The 19121-nt window shown below is 37.0% G+C and overlaps 1 long non-coding RNA gene across 1 annotated transcript in view; it reads left to right on the top strand.

Annotated features, from left to right (window-relative positions):
• Positions 1-16746, top strand: part of LOC122795895 — a 567664-nt gene extending 550918 nt beyond the window's left edge. The window contains exon 3 of the long non-coding RNA XR_006363880.1: positions 16663-16746. This is a non-coding gene — a long non-coding RNA (uncharacterized LOC122795895). The remainder of the gene's footprint in view (positions 1-16662) is intronic.
• Positions 16747-19121: the final 2375 nt, after the last annotated feature.

Genomic DNA, 19121 nt, shown 5'->3' with positions numbered 1-19121 from the left:
CATTTTATTTTATGGTAATTACTAAGCACCATATCTAATATCTGTTCGTACATATTGATTCTCTCTTGTGGGACTCCCTTTGAGAACAGGTATTCACAAAACCATTCGTCCTCCAAATCATGGGGAATAACAGAGTATAAATCCACCATGTCAGTTGTGATAAATGTAAAGTTGTTGTTAAAGTTAATGTTGTTAATCTTTCTAAGAAAATCCCACGATTCAATACATAAGTGGTTTCTTCCAAAAGATACCTTTTCAACTCCGTATCTAAAAATTTAGCCAAGGGGTAAGTAATTGAACCCCTGGCATCAACAATTGGATGCATGGAGGGCTACTGAACACTCTTGTGTAATTTCGGTAACCTGAAAATGGTTGCAACCGACAAGTAGTGTAATTCATGAATGGTAATAAGCCCATCAATAAATAAATCCTGCAGGAATCCTTTAATTTTCTGGTAGGTGCCATTCTTCTCATTTAGAGAACTCCTGCGGTATGTTCAGTGTCTAAAATTGCCCTCATCTTTGTAGTGTAATCCACAGTTTTCATGATAACTACCCCACCCCCCTTATCCGGTTTCATTATTCTAATTCCTGAAATTTGTTTCAAATACTGTAATTCACACTCTTCTTCATTATTTAAATTTCTATTATGATTAACCTTCGTAGTGTTATTACATAAATGTATTATATCTAGTTCACAAATTCTTTCAAAAGTAGCTAGAATAAGGTGGGTGGGGGGATTATAAGAACTAGAAATTTTAAGTGGCTCCCGAACCTGTTCAACTCCTTGGAAAAGCACATTCAAATTAAGTTTCCCAACATACAATTTTAAATCAAGAAGTGTTTTAACAACATTCGCATGCTGGCTGAGAATAAAAGTAAAACCTTTTGCTAAAAGATCACACATCGCCACATTCAAAGATATGTCTGAAAAATTATACACTTTAAAATCTTTGGTGCTATTTAATTCAATGCGCACAAGTGGAAGTAAAAAATCAGAACCATCCTCTCCATGAACGGTTGTCAGAATGCCTCATAAATCAACAGGGGGGCCAACAACACTCAAGGGGGACAACAAGCCCCCTTTCAGAGAGACATTGGTTGAACGAATGGAGGGAACAACAAAGCATTCATGGAGAGGGAGGAGGTGATTTGTGGTGGACTCGCATTAGAGTCAGCACCTGAGGATGGTTCTGATTTATTACTTCTATCTGTGAGCATTGAATTAAATTGCACCAAAGTCTTTAAAGTCTATGAATGTTCAGACTTATCTTTTTTTTTGTTCAGATGTTTTTATTAAATTTAAACACATAAAAATATTACAGACATTCTAATATAAATTTTGATTATATAACTATGTACAATATTTACACTTGACCTAATATGAGAAGTTTTTCACAAGAAAGAAATAATAAAACTTTTCATTTACCAATATACATTCAAAGTATTTGAAAAAACATTCAGTCAAGATTATAGAGAACGTGATGTTTTAAGAGTTTCTATTAAACCAAAAACTTTGATCCAAGGATTATTAGTCCATTTCCTGGGGTAAATTCTTATTTCCTTGACTTTTATTTCTATGGATGTTGATTATTCCAATAATAATAGAAACTCTTTAAAGGTGGGTGATGCAGATAATTTCCATTTTCTACATAAACATTTTCTTGCCACTGCTAAAATAGTCGAGGAGATAAAAATTGTTTCTCGTCATGGTATTCATGACATTTACATTCAATAGAATTAGGGGTTTGGATAAAATAAATGTATCTGAAAATAAAGCTTGGTGAAATTTACATATGTCTACCCAGTATTTATTGATTTTATTACAGCCATAAATAATGTGTTCCGAATCAGCTAAACAATACCCTAAAACATCTCCAACAATCAACATTAGTAGATAATTGTATTTTAGCAACTTTGTTGGGAGTATAGAAAGCTCTGTGTAAGAATTTCCATGTAAAGATTTTCCACTTCTGGTGATTGGAAGTTAATTTCACAGGAAGTAGTAGATTGAATTTAACTTCTGGGAACAAATTTAAAATTTGACCTTTATCAATAAAATTCCAAAATTTTTGTTTGGGTATAGTTTTGTAATTTAGTAGAATTTTGTAAAGGTTAGAGATTAAGTTAGACCAATTCTGATTGTTATATATCAAGTTTTGAATATGAAGAATCAACGTATGTTTAGTTTTGAATGAATAGTTATTTATTATTCTACAAAGATCTTGAGCGTGAGAAAGAAAACTATGTAAAATAATCCAGTCTGTGTCTAGGATATTATAAATATTTTTTATTTCATGAGTCTGTAGTACTGTTAAGTCTTTTATGCAGTGTTGCCAACAAATGAATTGTTTCGATTCCCAGTCTTGGAAAACACTTTTGTGAATTCTGTTGGTATAATTTTTAGAAATCCTGAAGGGGATTTATAGTTCCCACCAGAGTTTTACATCTAGATTTGAGTTTATAAATGTTTTGATGTTGCTGTAGATATGATTGATTAAGTTTACTTTGGTAGGCTTTGCAATATTATATTGTAAATTAATGCATAGTATATACCATAGATTGACATTTTGATTATCTACTAAGAGATTACCAGCTAATTTGTTTTCATTTAAGAAGATGGTTGTATGAAGAGATTTCCATGCAGATGAAATTAGGATCTAACCAGTTAATGGCTAATTTGAGAAAAGAAGCTTTAACATAGGAATCAAGATCTGGAAAGTTTATTCCTCCGAATTCCCAGGGTCTAATGTGATGATGAAAAGCAATTATGTTTCTTTTTGGAAACCATAAAAATTTTAATAAAATTTTGTTAAAATAATTTAATATTGTTTTATTTGGAGACATAGGAATGGCTTGAACAATATAGTTTATCTTTGGGAGTAAGGTCATCTTTATTAATTGTAATCTGTCTTCAAAATTTAAAAACAATTTGTTCAATTTTTCTATTAGTGATTTTATAGTGGATAAGATTGTATAATTTGTGGTTACGGGTGTATTTGTTATCACATCGGGTTATCCCTAAGTAATTTATGGATGATACTAAGGTGCCAGTTATGCAATTTGAGTTAAAATGCTTATGTTTTCTATTTAATATCATGTATCTGGATTTTTTGTTGCTTATTCTTAAACCTGAATTAAGATAAAATTTAACAGTTTGTAAATCTAATTCTTTGAGAGATACTTCTAAAATTCTCAGTCAGAAGAATGTCAACTGCAAAAAGCATGATTTTAGAGTTGAATTGCCCATGTATTTTATTCAGTACCAGTTATTTTTTGGGATTGATGAATAGTTGCAAATATTTCAATGGCTAAGGCAAATAAAATAGGAGACAAAGGGCAACCCCGTTTAGTTCCTTTGGTGATTTATATGGCTTCCGAAGTAAATGGACCAAGTTTTACATAAGCAAGGTTATTACTATGTAAACTTTTTATCAGCTGTATAAATTGAGAGGGAATAATCAAAAATGTCTAGTGATTTAAAAAGAAAGTCCCACTGTAATGTGTCAAACGTTTTATTCAATATCAAAGGCAATTAAAAGAGCCTCTTTATTATCTCTATTAATAACATCTGTAAGAGTGAGAGTCCTTTGAAGGTTGTCATGTGTTTATTGTAAATGAATCGTGTTTGATCTTCATGTATGAAGTTTAAGGATTTCTTGATCCTATTTACTAAAATGGATGTAACAATTTTATAATCATTAAGAAGTGAAATAGGTCTATATGAACTGCATAAAGTTGAGTTTTTATTTTCCTTTAGAATAGGAGTAATTAAAGAATATTTCCAAGAGGGAGGAACAAGATATTGAGAATGAATTACATTTAGAGCATTAGGAAAAAAAGTTAAGGCAGGGGTTGGTAGTAATTTATATATTTCATTTATGATTCCATCTATTCCAGGAGCTTTATTTTTGCTTTGCTTAATTTTATCAGCTATCTCTTATAATGAAATTTGTTGTTGCAAGTCTAATTTTGTTTTCTCTGGTAATTTGTTCATATTAGGTAAGTTTATATCTATATTTATAGAATTAGTGTTCAGAGGAATACTGGTTTGAAGATCAGGGTAATGATGCTTAAAACCATCAAGACTATCACTAATATCTGAAACTGCTCTGTTGCTTTTACTCTCCTGTATAATTTTTGTGATGCTATTTTCAGTGGATTTTTTTATTCTCATTGGTAAGTTATGTATATGTTTAGGAGACAGCGAGTATGAGTTACTTTTCAGTTTTTCTAAAGCTAGATTGGTCAATTAATTGTTTTTGTATATTTTGCAGTTCTGATTCTCATTCTTTGGTTTTGTTTTGTACCATGAAAGAGTTTTGCCATATAAAAAAGCCTTTAATGTGTCCCATAAAATTACTGAATTTGTATCCTCTGAATGGTTAGTTTCTAGAAAATAATTTATTTCTGAATGTAGCCATAGCCATGGTTTAAATTGCTTTAAGTTAATAATGTAGGCAAGAATTCTAGTTGTTATGTTTAGTTTTTTAAGTCAGATTCCAGTTTAAGAATGAAGGAATTGTGATCCGCAAAAGGATATGGGAGAATGGTAAAATTAATTATTTTCGTGTTTAGATCTTGGGATATGTAAAGTTTGTCAATTCTAGTTTGAGTATTAAATGTATAATCTCTATGTGAATATAGTAAAGAGGTATTTTGTTTATATGCAAAGGTGTCAATCAAATTTACATTACCCGTCAAGTTTTTAAGAGCTTTCCCTGTTGGAGATAGATGAATAGGTCTACTATTTGTGGTCTCAGAATTATCTGTAATGCAATTAAAATCTCCACCCAAAATTAGAGCCCCTTTTTGAACTCATGTTAATTAGATTTTATATGTTTCCTCACTGTTGCCATCCCTATACCTGGAAACCAGTAAATATTAGCTAAAGTCCAAATTCTGTTATATTTTATTATTACTGTTGTTAGTAGTCCTTCCTTATCTTCGTATTTAAATAAGATTTGAGGCATAGTGATACTTTTTTCCATAATATTATGGTACCTCTTTTTTTTTCTTGTAAGATGAGTGAGATATTGTATATTCCGTGGGATTCCACACAAATTTATCATTAGCCTTAAAGTGGAATTCTTGTATAAATATTATTTGCACCGTGTTGATTTTTAAGTATTGTAAAAGACTGGCTCTTTTCCTTGGATTATTTAATCTATTAACATTTACAGATAATGTTAAATCCATTTAGTCTGTTACATTTGAATGAGGTTTAATAGTAGTATTAACCAATACTGAATGTTGTATAATGTTGTTAATTTTTATAGAGAATGATTTTGGTAATGTGTGTTCTTCCTTTGTTTGAGTGGTAATGATAATTTATCTTAGGCCAGATTAATGAAAAAAATAAGAAATTATAATTAAGTGCATATTTGTTAAGAAATGAATTAATCATAAACGATTTCAAACATGGAGTGAAAGTCACCCCTAATCTGATAGATGTGAATTGCTCTATCAGATTATCCATCGAACCAAAATTGAATCAAATAAAGTGTTTGAGCTCCAGTATGAATACAGGAGAAGCGTAATAATATAGGTTAGATGAATTAAAGTTAGTAAAATTGGGCTACTGTTGGCCAAAGGAGGAGAAGAGACGGAAGGCATGGCCTAAGGCAGGTAAAGACTAGAACTGTAATAGTGAGAGTCTGAACTTTGAATGTTGGCAGTATGACTGGTGTAGGGAGAGAGCTAGCTGATATGATGGACCAAAGGAAGGTTGGTATACTGTGTGTGCAAGAGACCAGATGGAAGGGGAGCAAGGCTAGGTGTATCGGAGGCGGGTTCAAATTGTTTTATCATGGTGTGGATGGGAGGAGAAATGGTGTAGGCATTATCCTGAAGGAACAGTATGCTAAGAGTGTTTTGGAGGTGGAAAGAGTGCCGGGTAGAGTGATGTTTATTGAAGCTGGAAATTGATAGTGTATTGATGAATGTTGGTGCTTATGTTCCACAAGTTGAGTGTGCGATAGATGAGAAAGAAAACTTTTGGAGTGAGTTGGATGAAGTGGTGATGACTGTACCCAAGGGTGAGAGACTGGTGATTGGAGCAGATTTCAATGGGCATGTTGGTGAAGGGAACAGAGGGGATGAGGAAGTGATGGGTAGGTATGGTGTTAAGCAAAGGAATGCAGAAGGTCAGATGGTAGTGGATTTTGCGAAAAGGATGGACATGGCTGTGTTGAATACGTATTTTAACAAGAGGGAGGAGCATAGGGTGACATACAAGAGTGGAGGAGGATGCACACAGGTGGATTATATCTTATGTAGAAGGGCCAGTCTGAAGGAGATTGGAGACCGTAAAGTGGTGGCAGGAGGAAGTGCAGTTAGGCAGCATAGCATGGTGGTTTGTAGGATAACTTTGGTGATCAAGAAGAGGAGGATGAGTGTGAGGGCAGCACCAAGGATCAAATGGTGGAAATTAAAAAATGATAATTGTGAGGTGATGCTCAGGGAAGAGTTAAGACTGGGTGGCAGTGAAGAGTTACCGAATAGCTGGGTAACTACAGCAGAGCTAGTAAAAGAGATGGCTGGAAAGGTGCTTGGTGTGACATCTGGAAAGAGGAAGGAGGACAAGGAGACCTGGTGGTGGAATGAAGAAGTACAGGAGAGTATACAGAGAAAGAGGTTGGCGAAGAAGAAGTAGGATTGTCAGAGATATGAGGAAAGTAGACAAGAGTATAAGGAGATGAGGCGCATGGCAAAGAGAGACGTGGCTAAGGATAAGGCGTATGGCGAGTTGTATAAAAGGTTGGACACTAAGGAGGGAGAAAAGGACCTGTACCTATTGGCTAGACAGAGGGACCGAGCTAGTAAAGATGTGCAGCAGGTAAGCGTGATAAAGGATAATGAGGGAAACATACTCACAAGCGAGGAGAGTGTGTTGAGCAGCTGGAAAGAGTACTTTAGGGGCTGACGAATGAAGAGAATGAGGGGAGAGAAGGTTGGATGATGTGCGAATAGTGAATCATGAAGTGCAGTGGATTAGCAAGGAGGAAGTAAGGATAGCTATGAAGAGGATGAAGAACGGAAAGGCTGTTGGTCCAGATGACATACCTGTGGAAGCATGGAGGTGTTTAGGTGAAATGGCAGTGGAGTTTTTAACTAGATTGTTTAATGAAAGCTTGGAAAGTGAGAGGATGTCTGAGGAATGGAGAAAAAGTGTTTTGTTTATTTATTTATTTTACATTTGTTGACCGGCCTAGTCTAGCTGGTTACATGTCCATTTTCAGTAGAGGCCCGGGAAGAAAAGCTCCAAGAAAAACATGCAAAATTAATATAGAAGTTACAACAGATATTATAAAAACAATTAGTGTGCAATTTTTTTTTAAGAACTACAAATTATAATACTTATAGTGATTACGTGAGAAGATACAATATACATTTATACATAAATTTTATATGCAATAATATAGTATATTGAAACTTTAAAGGGAAGATTGTAAAGGATGTAGGTTGAAAATTAGTGTAAAGGAAAAAAAAACAGTTTTGGTACCGATTTTTAAGAATAAGGGTGATGTGCAGAGCTGTAGTAACTACAGAGGGATTAAATTGATCATTCACAGCATGAAGTTATGGGAAAGAGTAGTGGAAGTTAGGTTAAGAAGGAGGTGATTAGTGATCAGCAGTATGGTTTCATGCCAGGAAAGAGCACTACAGATGCGATGTTTGCTTTGAGAGTGTTGATAGAGAAGTATAGAGAATGTCAGAAGGAGTTGCATTGTGTCTTTGTGGGTTTAGAGAAAGCATATGACAGGGTGCCTAGAGAGGAGTTGTGGTATTGTATGAGAAAGTCGGGAGTGTCAGAAGAGTATGTAAGAGTGGTACAGGGTATGTACAAGGGTAGTGTGACAGCGGTGAGGTCTGCGGTGGGAGTGACGGATGCGTTTAAGGTGGAGGTGGGATTACATCAAGGTTCAGCTCTGAGCCCTTTCTTATTTGTAATGGTGATGAACAGGTTGACAGATGAGATCAGACCCTGTGGACTATGATGTTTGCAGATGACATTGTGATCTGTAGTGAGAGTAGGGAACAGGTGGAGGAGACCCTGGAGAGGTCAAGATATGCTCTAGAGAGAAGAGGAATGAAGGTCAGCAGGACTAAGACGGAATATATGTGTGTGAATGAGAGGGAGGATAGAGGAATGGTGAGGATGCAGAGAGTAGAGGTGGCGAAGGTGGATGAGTTTAAATACTTGGGATCAACACTTCAGAGTAATGGTGAGTGTGGAAGAGAGGTGAAGAAGAGAGTTCAGGCAGGGTGGAGTTGGTGGAGAAGAGTGTCAGGAGTGATTTGTGTCAGACGAGTACCAGTAAGAGTGAAAGTGAAGATCTACAAGAGGGTAGTGAGACCAGCTATGTTATATGGGTTGGAGACAGTGGCATTGACAAAAAGGCAGGAGTCAGAGCTTGACATGGCAGAGCTGAAGATGTTAACATTTGCACTGGGTGTGACAAGGATGGACAGGATTAAGAATAAGTGTATTAGAGGGTCAACCCAGGTTGGAAGGTTTGGAGACAAAGCCAGAGAGGCAAGATTACGTTGGTTTGGACATGTGCTGAGGAGGGATGCAGAGTATATTGGGAAAAAGATGCTAAGGATGAAGCTGCCAGGTAACAGGAAAAGAGGAAGGCCTAAGATGAGGTTTATGGATGTGGTGAGAAAGGACATGCAGGTGGTTGGTGTGACAGAGCAAGATGCAGAGGACAGGAAGAAATGGAAACAGTTGATCTGCTGTGGCGACCCCTGACGGGAGCAGCCGAAAGAAGAATAGAAGTAAGTGATTAATATCCCACTTTCCTTGAGCAGAGATGTGAGAAAGAGCTCATGTAATTAACCCTTTATACAGTAATACAATAACTATATCTTACCATAAATGTGACATGACATCTAACCTTAAATTTAAATATTGCTAACTAATTAAAAGTATAAAATTTGATATGAACTGATAGATAGATGAGCTTTTGTTGACTGAATTTTATAAATTTTAAGAAGTTATAAATTATGATTTGATAGAGTTCTTGTTCACTTCTAATAGTACAGGCCATATTTCAGTAAAACTATGCATTTAGGACCATTTCATTTCAGGATACTTCCCTAAGAACATGGGCGTATATAATAATCAATAAAAACCTTATATCTCTTCTGGCTTATCTTTTTTCACTTGTCCAGTCAGTCCTGGTGACAACTTGAATGACTGTCATTGACTAAAATGCAAAACAGGATTCATACTAATTACCTTTATGTCAGAGGGTACATTTAATAGCATTTTACAAATGTAAGCATTACCACTTGAAGGCAAGTAGAGGAGGAAGAAAAAAAATGAAAGCATATGAATGGCAACATTTGAGCAGTCATGAAATTGGATTTTTATATATCAAAAGACTATTAAAAGCCTAATATCAGAGGAATATCCTCTTGCACGGCAATGTTTAAAAGTAAATGTTATTTCAAAAGAATAATTCAGTTAGGCTTAGTGTTCACACTAGTGAAACTAATATCTGCTTATTTTCTTGACACCCAACATATTTTACACAGTTACTTGGAAGACAGAGTGCCAGGACCTGCATAAAATACATATTTTCACAGTATTTCCAATTATTTGCCATTTGTAAAGTTGACTATACCACAGTAAAGCTGTTTAACATTTCAATGTCAACTGAATTTGACCTCAGTAGCCAAAAAATTAGTGTGCCCCAGAGTGTTTGTAGGATTTTGTGCTCTCAAAAATCACCATAGATACAGGGGCATTATAGCAACGAGGCATGGACTCTGAAGAGGTTACTGGCTGAGGCTAATGGATTTGTTCTTAATTAATGTGGTACAGCAAATTTGTTTAGATGCAGATACCAATGACCAGGATCTGTTTCACAAATTAATAAGATCTTTTAGGCAGGAATGTAACTAGCAAAGAATAAACTGGTATAACCTGAGTCAAGTAAGTCAAACTTTCTTGCATCCTTCTGACAGCACTTACAATTTATAAGTTAACAAGTCTGATAGACCAGAGTAGTCTGTCAAAATGCATTTTATGTCATATAATATGAAAACTACTGTCATTCCACTGGCTGAAGGTTAACATATACTGCCCTCCTCTCTCACTTTCTCTTTCTATCCTTGTCATTTTGACAATGCTGTCATTCCATCTGCTGACAATACTGAGCAATGCACTAAACTTGAGGTATAGAAGATCTGGTATTTAGGGCTTGTGTGACAGAAACACAACTGTGACATCACATAGATTAATCCATTCACGATCAAGGAGTGAATGATGATACATGAGATCCACTAAACAAATAATATAGCAGTCAATAATCGTGGCATACTTTTCAAAACTAGATCCGTGGTGGTGGTGGTGCTGCGGTAGCATTGTCGCCTCACAGTGACGCTGTCCAGTTCGACCCTCCGCTAGAGCGTCTTCTGCGTGGAGTCATGTGTGAATGGGCATACCTTCGTTGAAGGTTGTGCGTCAGGGCTGGCAACTCGGTACGTAAAAATCAACTGCCAATCATTAGCGGACCGGAGTTCCGCTGTGTCGACCCCTAACCGGGAAAAGCTGAAAGACACAACAACAACTTTTCAGAACTAGCTTATTTTATATTTTTTCATACATTTCTTTCTCTAGGTAGTGTATTTAAGCAATAACCCACTTCTGGGTGTGGGTAATGCTGGATTTACCCAGGGTTGGTGTGGTTTGGTCACGAGAGCGAAGCCCAAGTGACCAAACAGACAACCGTGGGTGCATCCAGCATTACTCACACCCAGAAGTGGGTTATTGCTATTATAAAATGACATTATTTAAGAAAAAAATACTTTTCTTAAATAATGGCATTGTATAATGCCTCCGTGCTGCCCTTTCGCAGCTGTCCGGTATCCTGGGGCAGTTCTGATGTACTGTGCATGTGTATGTTTACACAGTACATCAGAGTTATGTGTAGAGGAAGCAACGGAGAAAGGAAGAACTCCGTAGCTTTTTTAAAGTTGTCTCACTATGTTAAACGAGTTTAACATAGCGAGACAGCTTTAAAAAAAGCAATGGAGAAAGGAAGATCTCTGTTGCTTTTTTTAAAGCTGTTTCGCTATGTTAAACTCATTTAACATAGCGTGATTACAGCAAAGGAGCTCTTCCGATGTTCTTTGTGTTTCACTGTTGCAGTCATTACATTTGGGTAATCTGCTGGCAGGTTGCACTCAGTCGGCCTGAATAACAAAGTCTTGGGTCCTGATTTGGTTGCTGTCTCCTCTTTCTTGACATCTGGTCGGCAGGGGTATAAAACATGCAGCAGACACCATTTTAATCAGTCTTTCTTGCTGCATGGTGCCCGAAGCAGAAGCAGTTCGCAAGTGCCGGTCGGCTTACTCCTGAAATTTTTGTTTTCGAGTTTCAGAACCAAAGTCTTCAAACTAAAGCTAAATACCCTGTTGGGGAGACTTTTTCTTGCTCCTTACCGATGTCAGTAAAAGTTAATAATTGCATTACTTGTGTGTAGCAAATACTTCATAAGGATTTTCATTTGTACTGTATTGATCACAATGTGCCTTGCTGTCGGTTTTGTGCTAAATTTAACCAACGCACTATTAACCGTCTGTATATTTTTGCTTCTAAATATTTTGGTTCAAGATTTAACTACCCTGAAATGTCGTCGGTTAGCAATCCGACTACTGGAGTTCACAAAAAACACAAGGAAAAAGACAGAGGCAGACCGTCTAGGTCCAAAACCGACGAAGCTTCTCCTAAGCCAGTCGCCGGTTCACCAGTACTCAGTGAGGTGCTTTCGCAGTCCCTGATACCCGCTACTTTTGAGTCACAGAGACCCATTCAGAGTCCGGTATGTCGCGAGATTCGCAAAGTATTGAACCTGTGGATGCTTCTCCCTTGGATGGGTCTGGAGCCGCTGAGCAGGCACCAGCTTCTGAGGGTGTTTTCAGGCCTCAATATTTTTATATTAAACTGATGCCATCAACAAAAACAAGTTCAAAAACAATTTCTATGTCTAAAAAAAAACGCATGAGCCATGTGCTCAGGCCCCTATGCCTAAAAAACAAATGATCAAAATGGCTGAGGATTTAATTACCTTGATCAGGAGTTCCCACCCCCCCACCCCCACTAAGAGGCCTAGGCAAGGCACTGATTATGAATCAGGTTTCCATTTCTTCTGATTCCTCTTCTGATCAGGAATTTTCTATTCCACCTTCTGACGATTCTGATGCAGAGGAATCCATCCCATCTGCATTTCCTCCTGAGGATTGCTCTTTTAGAGAGACTTTGCATACTTTAAGAGAACATTTTCACTGGGAGAGTCAGGACTTCTCTGAGTCAAAAAAGAGGCTTAGGGATTTCCTTCTTCCTCAGCGTAGGCCTTTGGCTATACCTCCTGTATTAGACACTGTTGATGATGTGTCCTCGGAATCAGGCATGGCTCCTGATTCTCTTCCTCCGGCTCCTAGTAAGCCAGACAGATATTATTAGGGTTCCTGACTCCCACAAATTTCTTTTCAAAAATCCTGCTGCTGATCCTGAGACTATTTCTCAGGGTCCCAAGGGTGTTAAGCCTTCTACAGCCAAAAATCCTACCCCTTCTGATAGAGATTCCAGGGCACTGGATAGATGGGGTAAGAAGGTTTATATGTCTGCAACCTTGGCAATCAGGGCTTTAAATTGCCAGTTTCATATGCTTAAATATCAACAGCATGTTATGGGCTTACTGAAACAGAAAATGATGTTGATTTCTGATTGTGTGGAAAATAAAGTGTTAAAGGATTTATTGCATTCAGTAGAACAGGTTGGAAAGCATACTTTGCAATGTGGTTTTGATTCCTTGGAGGCCTCTTGCAGGGCCAACGTAACGATCTGTGATAAGAAGGCATGCCTGGCTCAAGGAGCAAAATCTGCCTGATCATGTTAAAGCTAAATTGTTGGATGCCCCTTTACAGCATGATAGTCTGTTTGGTAATAAGGCAGAAGAGGTTTTAAAGAAAATGGAAGACAAAGCTAAATCTGTACAAACTGTAAAAGATTTCTTGCAAGTGCAGCCACCCAAGTTCAGTAGGCACTGGCCTACTAAGGATTGGTCTTTTCCTGTGTCCAACAGAGCCACTCAGGGCAAACCCAGGCACTCACAAGGCTCCAGATATCAATCACAGGGATCTTACAGGTCAAAGCAATGGGGTGCCTCCACCTCCAAATCTGGACGTAACAAAGCACAACCATACAGTAAGCAGTCTCAATGACTTTCCTCTACCATCTCCAAGCACTTATCTTTTGGCAGCCCCCTTGGGGGGAAAACTAGCACTTCATGCTCAAAATTGGCAGTTAATTACCCAGGACAAGTGGGTATTAAACATAGTATCCCAGGAGTACAGGTTTCATTTCTATACTTTGCCAATTTCAAACGGATGGCCAGATCTGTCACAAAACCAGTGGGCAAAGGTCCAGAAACAAGTCATGTCCCTCATGGATATGGGGGCTATTCAACCGGTACCAGAAAAGGAAAAAGGACAAGGATTTTATTCAAGACTTTTCCTGGTACCCAGAAAAGACAAATCATGGCATCAAGTACTGGACTTATCGATTCTGAACACGTTCCTGGACATTCCAAAATTCAAAAAGCTGATTTTACAACAGCTACTGCCTGTGCTAGGCAAGAATGCCTGGTTAGTAATTCTAGACATAAAAGAGGCATACCTGCATATCCCAATAAGGGAATCTTGCAAAAGATACCTCCGCTTCAAAGCAGGCTTTTTGCATTACCTATTCTCTGCACTGCCCTTTGGCTTATCTGCTGCGCCCAGGGTCTAGTGCCTGGCACCAGTAATTGCATTCTGCAGAAAAGAAACATTCAGATTTATCTGTATCTAGACGATTGTCTCATTCAGGCAGAGGACAAGGGCACTCTTCTTCAACATCTGGAGTTTGTAAAAAGGCTTCTAGCATGCCTTGGGTACACCATAAACGAAAAGAAATTACAATTGGTACCCTATCAAATAATTACATTCCTGGGTGCAAGCTTGAATACAACTGTCCAGATGGCTTACCTCACGCCAGACAAACAAATGCAATTGACGACATACTTCAAACAAATGGCAACAAAAACCCAGTTATATCTGCAAGACAAATTCTGCAGGCTTTGGGGTTAATGGCATCCTGCATTCTACTAATTCCATGTGAGACTGCATATGAGGAAACTTCAGTGGTACCTAAAAAGTTTTTGGAGTCAACATCGTCACATCCTGGAAACAATTATTCCTCCCATTCCCTGCCTACAACAGGAGTTTCTTTGGTGGGCAGAGACACATCACCAAAACAAGGGACTGTCATTCACTCTACCCCCTGCCACCCATACCCTAACTACAGACGCATCAGACTATGCTTGGGGGGCCCACCTGGCAGGAGATGCATTCAGGGCAAGTGGAGCTCATACCAAATGCATCTACATATCAACCAGAAAGAAATGCTAGCTGTTCGGAATGCTCTGACAGCCTTCAAGGACTTACTTCATCCAGGTCAACACCACAGTTATGTGGTACATAAACAAGCGGGTGGGGGGTACCCATTCCTACCCCCTTTGCAGGCTAGCCATGGCTTTGTGGAACACAGCCTTAACTTACCAAATACATCTTCAAGCTCAGTTCCTGCCAGGAAAGCAAAATACTCTGGCAGATGACCTAAGCAGAAATTTTATGGACCTGCACGAATAGAAACTGGATCCACAAATCTTCAGCATGTTAACACAGAAATGGGGAAGCCCAGACATAGATCTATTTGCCTCTCCCCAAAACTATAATTTGGACATATTCTGCACAAGAACTCATCACAAAAAGGCATGGTAAGTGGATGCTGTAGCCTTCAGCTGGAAAAACCTGTCAGTCTATGCCTTTCCTCCTCTGCCTCTACTCTCCAAGGTCTTACTAAAAGTCAGACAGGAAAAAACAAAAATGACTCTAATTGCTCCGGACTGGCCTCGCCAACACTGGTACCCGCTTCTAAGGAATGTGTCACACCTTCCACCGTGGTACTTGCCTCAAACATAGCCGATACAGCTTTAAAAAAAGCAACGGAGAATCTCTGTTGCTTATTTTAAAGCTGTCTCGCTATGTTAAACCCATTTAACATAGCGAGACAAAGTAACGGAGAAAGCAAGATCTCCGTTGCTTTTTACAAACCATTTCGCTATGTTAAACGGGTTTAACATAGCGAGACAGCTTTAAAAAAAGCAACGGAGAATCTCAGTTACTTTTTTTTAAAGCTGTCTCTCTATGTTAAACATAGTGAGACACTATTGCTGTAAGAGTAATAGTAATGGAAAAAGTCCGGGCGACCGGACCTTTTTCTATTACTATAACTCGGATTTACAACGTGCACGCTTGACCAATCAGCGTGCACTTTTTTGAATATTAATGGGGGGGTCATTGTATAATTAATAATAATGAGTATGCAACTGTAGAAAATGAAGTCAAACTGTACTAGGCTTCTCTCTCTGTAAATAGAAACGGATTTTGTTTTATAAGCTAAAAGAAGGATCGCTGTTTATGCATGAAGCTCGAGTACATGCGTGTGCTTGAGATGTGAAGAGAGAGTGGGATAATATTCTGTTCGTGAAAACCGTTAAAATACAAAATGCAGTCGTTTTTTTCTTTGTATAATCTGTGCCCTATATCAGCTGTAGATATGACTCTAGAAAAATCCCAGAGGAAACAGCTAGTTAATAAATAAAAACAATTGACTTAAAAACGTTGCTACAAAAAAAATTATAGTTTTCATATCATGAAAATAGTGGAACAAATCATTACAACAGTGCTAGGTTAATGTTATTTGCTTAAAAGGCTAATGATTAGTGAAATGAAGTAATAAGCTGAGTGTGAGATAAAGGTCAATCACAACAAACATAGCCCTCCATTCATGTATATTTAGAGATTCAGATATCTAGAAATTATGAAGTACTATATGTATATAGCAAGTTATCAGTAAAATCATATCATATATTATAAGGTAAAAAGATATATGAAAATACATACTTTTTTCTTTTTTCTTTTTCCTTCTCTTTGTTCAGAAGATTAAAACTCAAAGTTTGGTAGATACTTTGAGAGATTTGGAAGAAGTATAACTTTTAAGCTCAGTTTTGTATTTTTTCCCTACTTCCAACCAGTTGTTTTTCTCAGGAGATCTTTTTAATGTGGAAGAACTTGTCCAGTCCATATCTTCAGGAATGGGAATTATATTGTTGTTTTTGATGGAGTTGGTTTCTTCTATAGTGTTGAAAGTTTTTAAGTCATGTGAATAAAAAGTTTTGATTTTTGCTGGCTGTATGAGATGTTTTTTTTATTTTATTTTGTTTTAACAATCTTACTAATGGCCATGCTTTCTTCCTTTGCTCTAGAACTGTTGGAAGAAAAGTCATTGTTAAATCTTATCTGGTGCTGCTTATAGGTTAGTGGGCTTTTGCTCCAAGCTGACTTTGGAATAAGATCTTTGTCAAGATATGATAGAAATTTGACATTTGCTCTGTGGGCTCTCTCAATACCATTAGTTAAGCTTTCCTTTAAATCAAGTAATTCTGGGAGCCAAGTATTTAAGAATAAAATGATGTTCTCACCCTTAGCCTTTTCAGAAAGACCAAAAATCCTTATATTAGTTCTTCTTTCTCTTTTTTTCTAGGTCGTCGTGTTTGTTGGTTAACCAATTATTTTGTTGGGTAAGAAGTTCAACCTGGTTCAATTCTTCATTGAGCCTTCCATCAATATCAGTAAGTGATGTTTCAATGTCTATAAATTTAGATTGTTGTTGTTGAAGAATCTCTTTTAGGATGTTAGTTTGATTTTGACAGTTCTCTCTAAGACTTTCAAGTTTATTTGTAAATGTAAATTTGTCCATCTTTAAGGAGAGATCCTGAAGAGTGGAAGACATCTGTTGTATATCCTTCTAAAGTAGTGAGTCAGAATTCCTTATGTTGCTCATTTCCACAATGATGCATTTTCTCCAAAATATTTTGACAGAAAATTTTTAGATAAAATCCTCAAAGTTGGTATATCTTTAGATTAGTAGTTTAATAACAGTTTTGTCTTATTTTCAAAGAAATTATGTAATTTAATTTCCTGTAATTTGGTGTAGTTTAAGGAGCTCAAAATAATGCTGCTAACAGTTTGCTGTTCAGGCTCCGCTCCATCAATTTTTCCGACATATCATTGAATGTGACAATGTGTGATCTTTTAGCAAAAGGTTTTACTTTTATTCCCAGCCAGCATGCGAATATTGTTAAAATTTAATTTGAATGTGCTTTCCAAGGAGTTGAACAGGTTCAGGAGCCATTTAAAATTTTTAGTTCTTATAATTTCCCACCCACCCTATTCTAGCTACTTTTTAAAGAATTTGTGAACTAGATATAAGAAATGTATGTAGTAAAACTAAGAAGGTTAATCATAATAGAAATTTAAATAATGAAGAAGAGCATGAATTACAATATTTGAAACAAATTTCAGGGATTAGAATAATGAAGCCGGATAAGGGGGGTGAGGTAGTTATCATTAAAAACTGTGGATTACACTACAAAGATGAGGGCAATTTTAGATACTGGAACATACTCCAGGAGTTCTCTAAATGAAATGAACGTTGCCTACCAGAAAATTAAAAGATTCCTGCAGGATTTATTTATTGATGGGCTTATTACCATTCATGAATTACACTACTTGTCTGTTGAATTTCCTATGATACCAACCATTTTCGGGATACCAAAATTACACAAGTGTTCAGCAGCCCCCCATGCATTCAATTGTTGATGCCAGGGGTTCAATTACTTAACCCTTGGCTAAATTCTTAGATATTGAGTTGAAAAGGTATATTTTGGAAGAAACCCACTTATGTATTGACTCATGGGATTTTCTTAGAAAGATTAGCAACATTAACGTCAACAACAACTTTATATTTATCAAAGTTGATGTGGTGGATTTATACTCTGTTATTCCCCATGATGTAGGGGAAGAATGGTTTTGTGAATACCTGTTGTCAAAGGGAGTCCCACAAGAGAGAATCAATATGTATGAACAGATCTTAGATATGGTGCTTAGAAGTAATTACATTTTATTTGATGGTAATTACTATCTACAAATACAAGGTGTAGCAATGGACTCTGCTTGCGGTGGCCTCTATGCAAATATAGTTATGCATGAATGGGAAAAAAACGTATTTGAGATCATCACCGTTTTTTACATTCTGCCATACCTATATAAGATATTTGGAAGACATCTTTATTTTATGGGAGGGGCCCAGAGATCAAGTAACTCATTATTTTGGAATATATCAACACAACAACATTTTTCTTAAAATTTACTTATACTATTAATGAGATTGAAATCCCATACTTAGACATCTTTTTGAAGAAAGATTTTCAGCAACAGAGATTTGCGGCCGAAATATTTCGTAAGGAAACCTATTCTAATAGTTTCCTTCATTTCGATAGCTGTTACCTGTTTGCACAAAAGCGTGCAGTCGTTAAGGGTCAATTCATATGAGCAACACACATGATTACATTTTGGGCATCTTTTGTTAATGAATGTTCCAACTTGAAGAACATGTTCTCTAAAAGAGGTTATCCCTTAAATTTAATTAACAACATCATGAGGCAGGTTATGGGAAAAAGACGGCAGGGTCACCTCTTACCGATCTTAGGAGCCCATATCAGTAACCAGTCTATTCAGGAGAACCCTTTATGGGGGGGTGTATTGCAGAGTACACCGGTAACAACAATAGACCTACTCTGGGCCCTAATGATGAAATTTGTTGTGAAATTGAGTGTTCTGACAACAACTTGTGTAGTGTTGCAGTTGCCAATTATCATTCCAGTTTCTCCATGACTTTTTCATGTGATGCATTTTCTATTAAGGAGATTCTGATAAAGAACTGGAACTTGGTTAGCTTTGAGAAACAGTTAGTTAAAACTGTTGGCGAGAAACCTGTTTGTGTCTTTAGGAAAGGTTTGAACTTAAAGAACATATTCAAACGTGTGAACAAGCCATTACCTTAAGTGTGGGGCATGTAAATTTTGCCTGTACATTTTAGAAGTTAGTGAATGTATGATTAACAACATCAGGGTTAGAATACCAGGTAGATGTTGTTGCCTA

The sequence above is a fragment of the Protopterus annectens genome, chromosome 2.part2, assembly GCF_019279795.1.
Source record: "Protopterus annectens isolate FY-2018-M chromosome 2.part2, PAN1.0, whole genome shotgun sequence".
NCBI lineage: Eukaryota > Metazoa > Chordata > Ceratodontiformes > Protopteridae > Protopterus > Protopterus annectens.
This window is presented reverse-complemented; position numbering and strand designations above follow the sequence as displayed.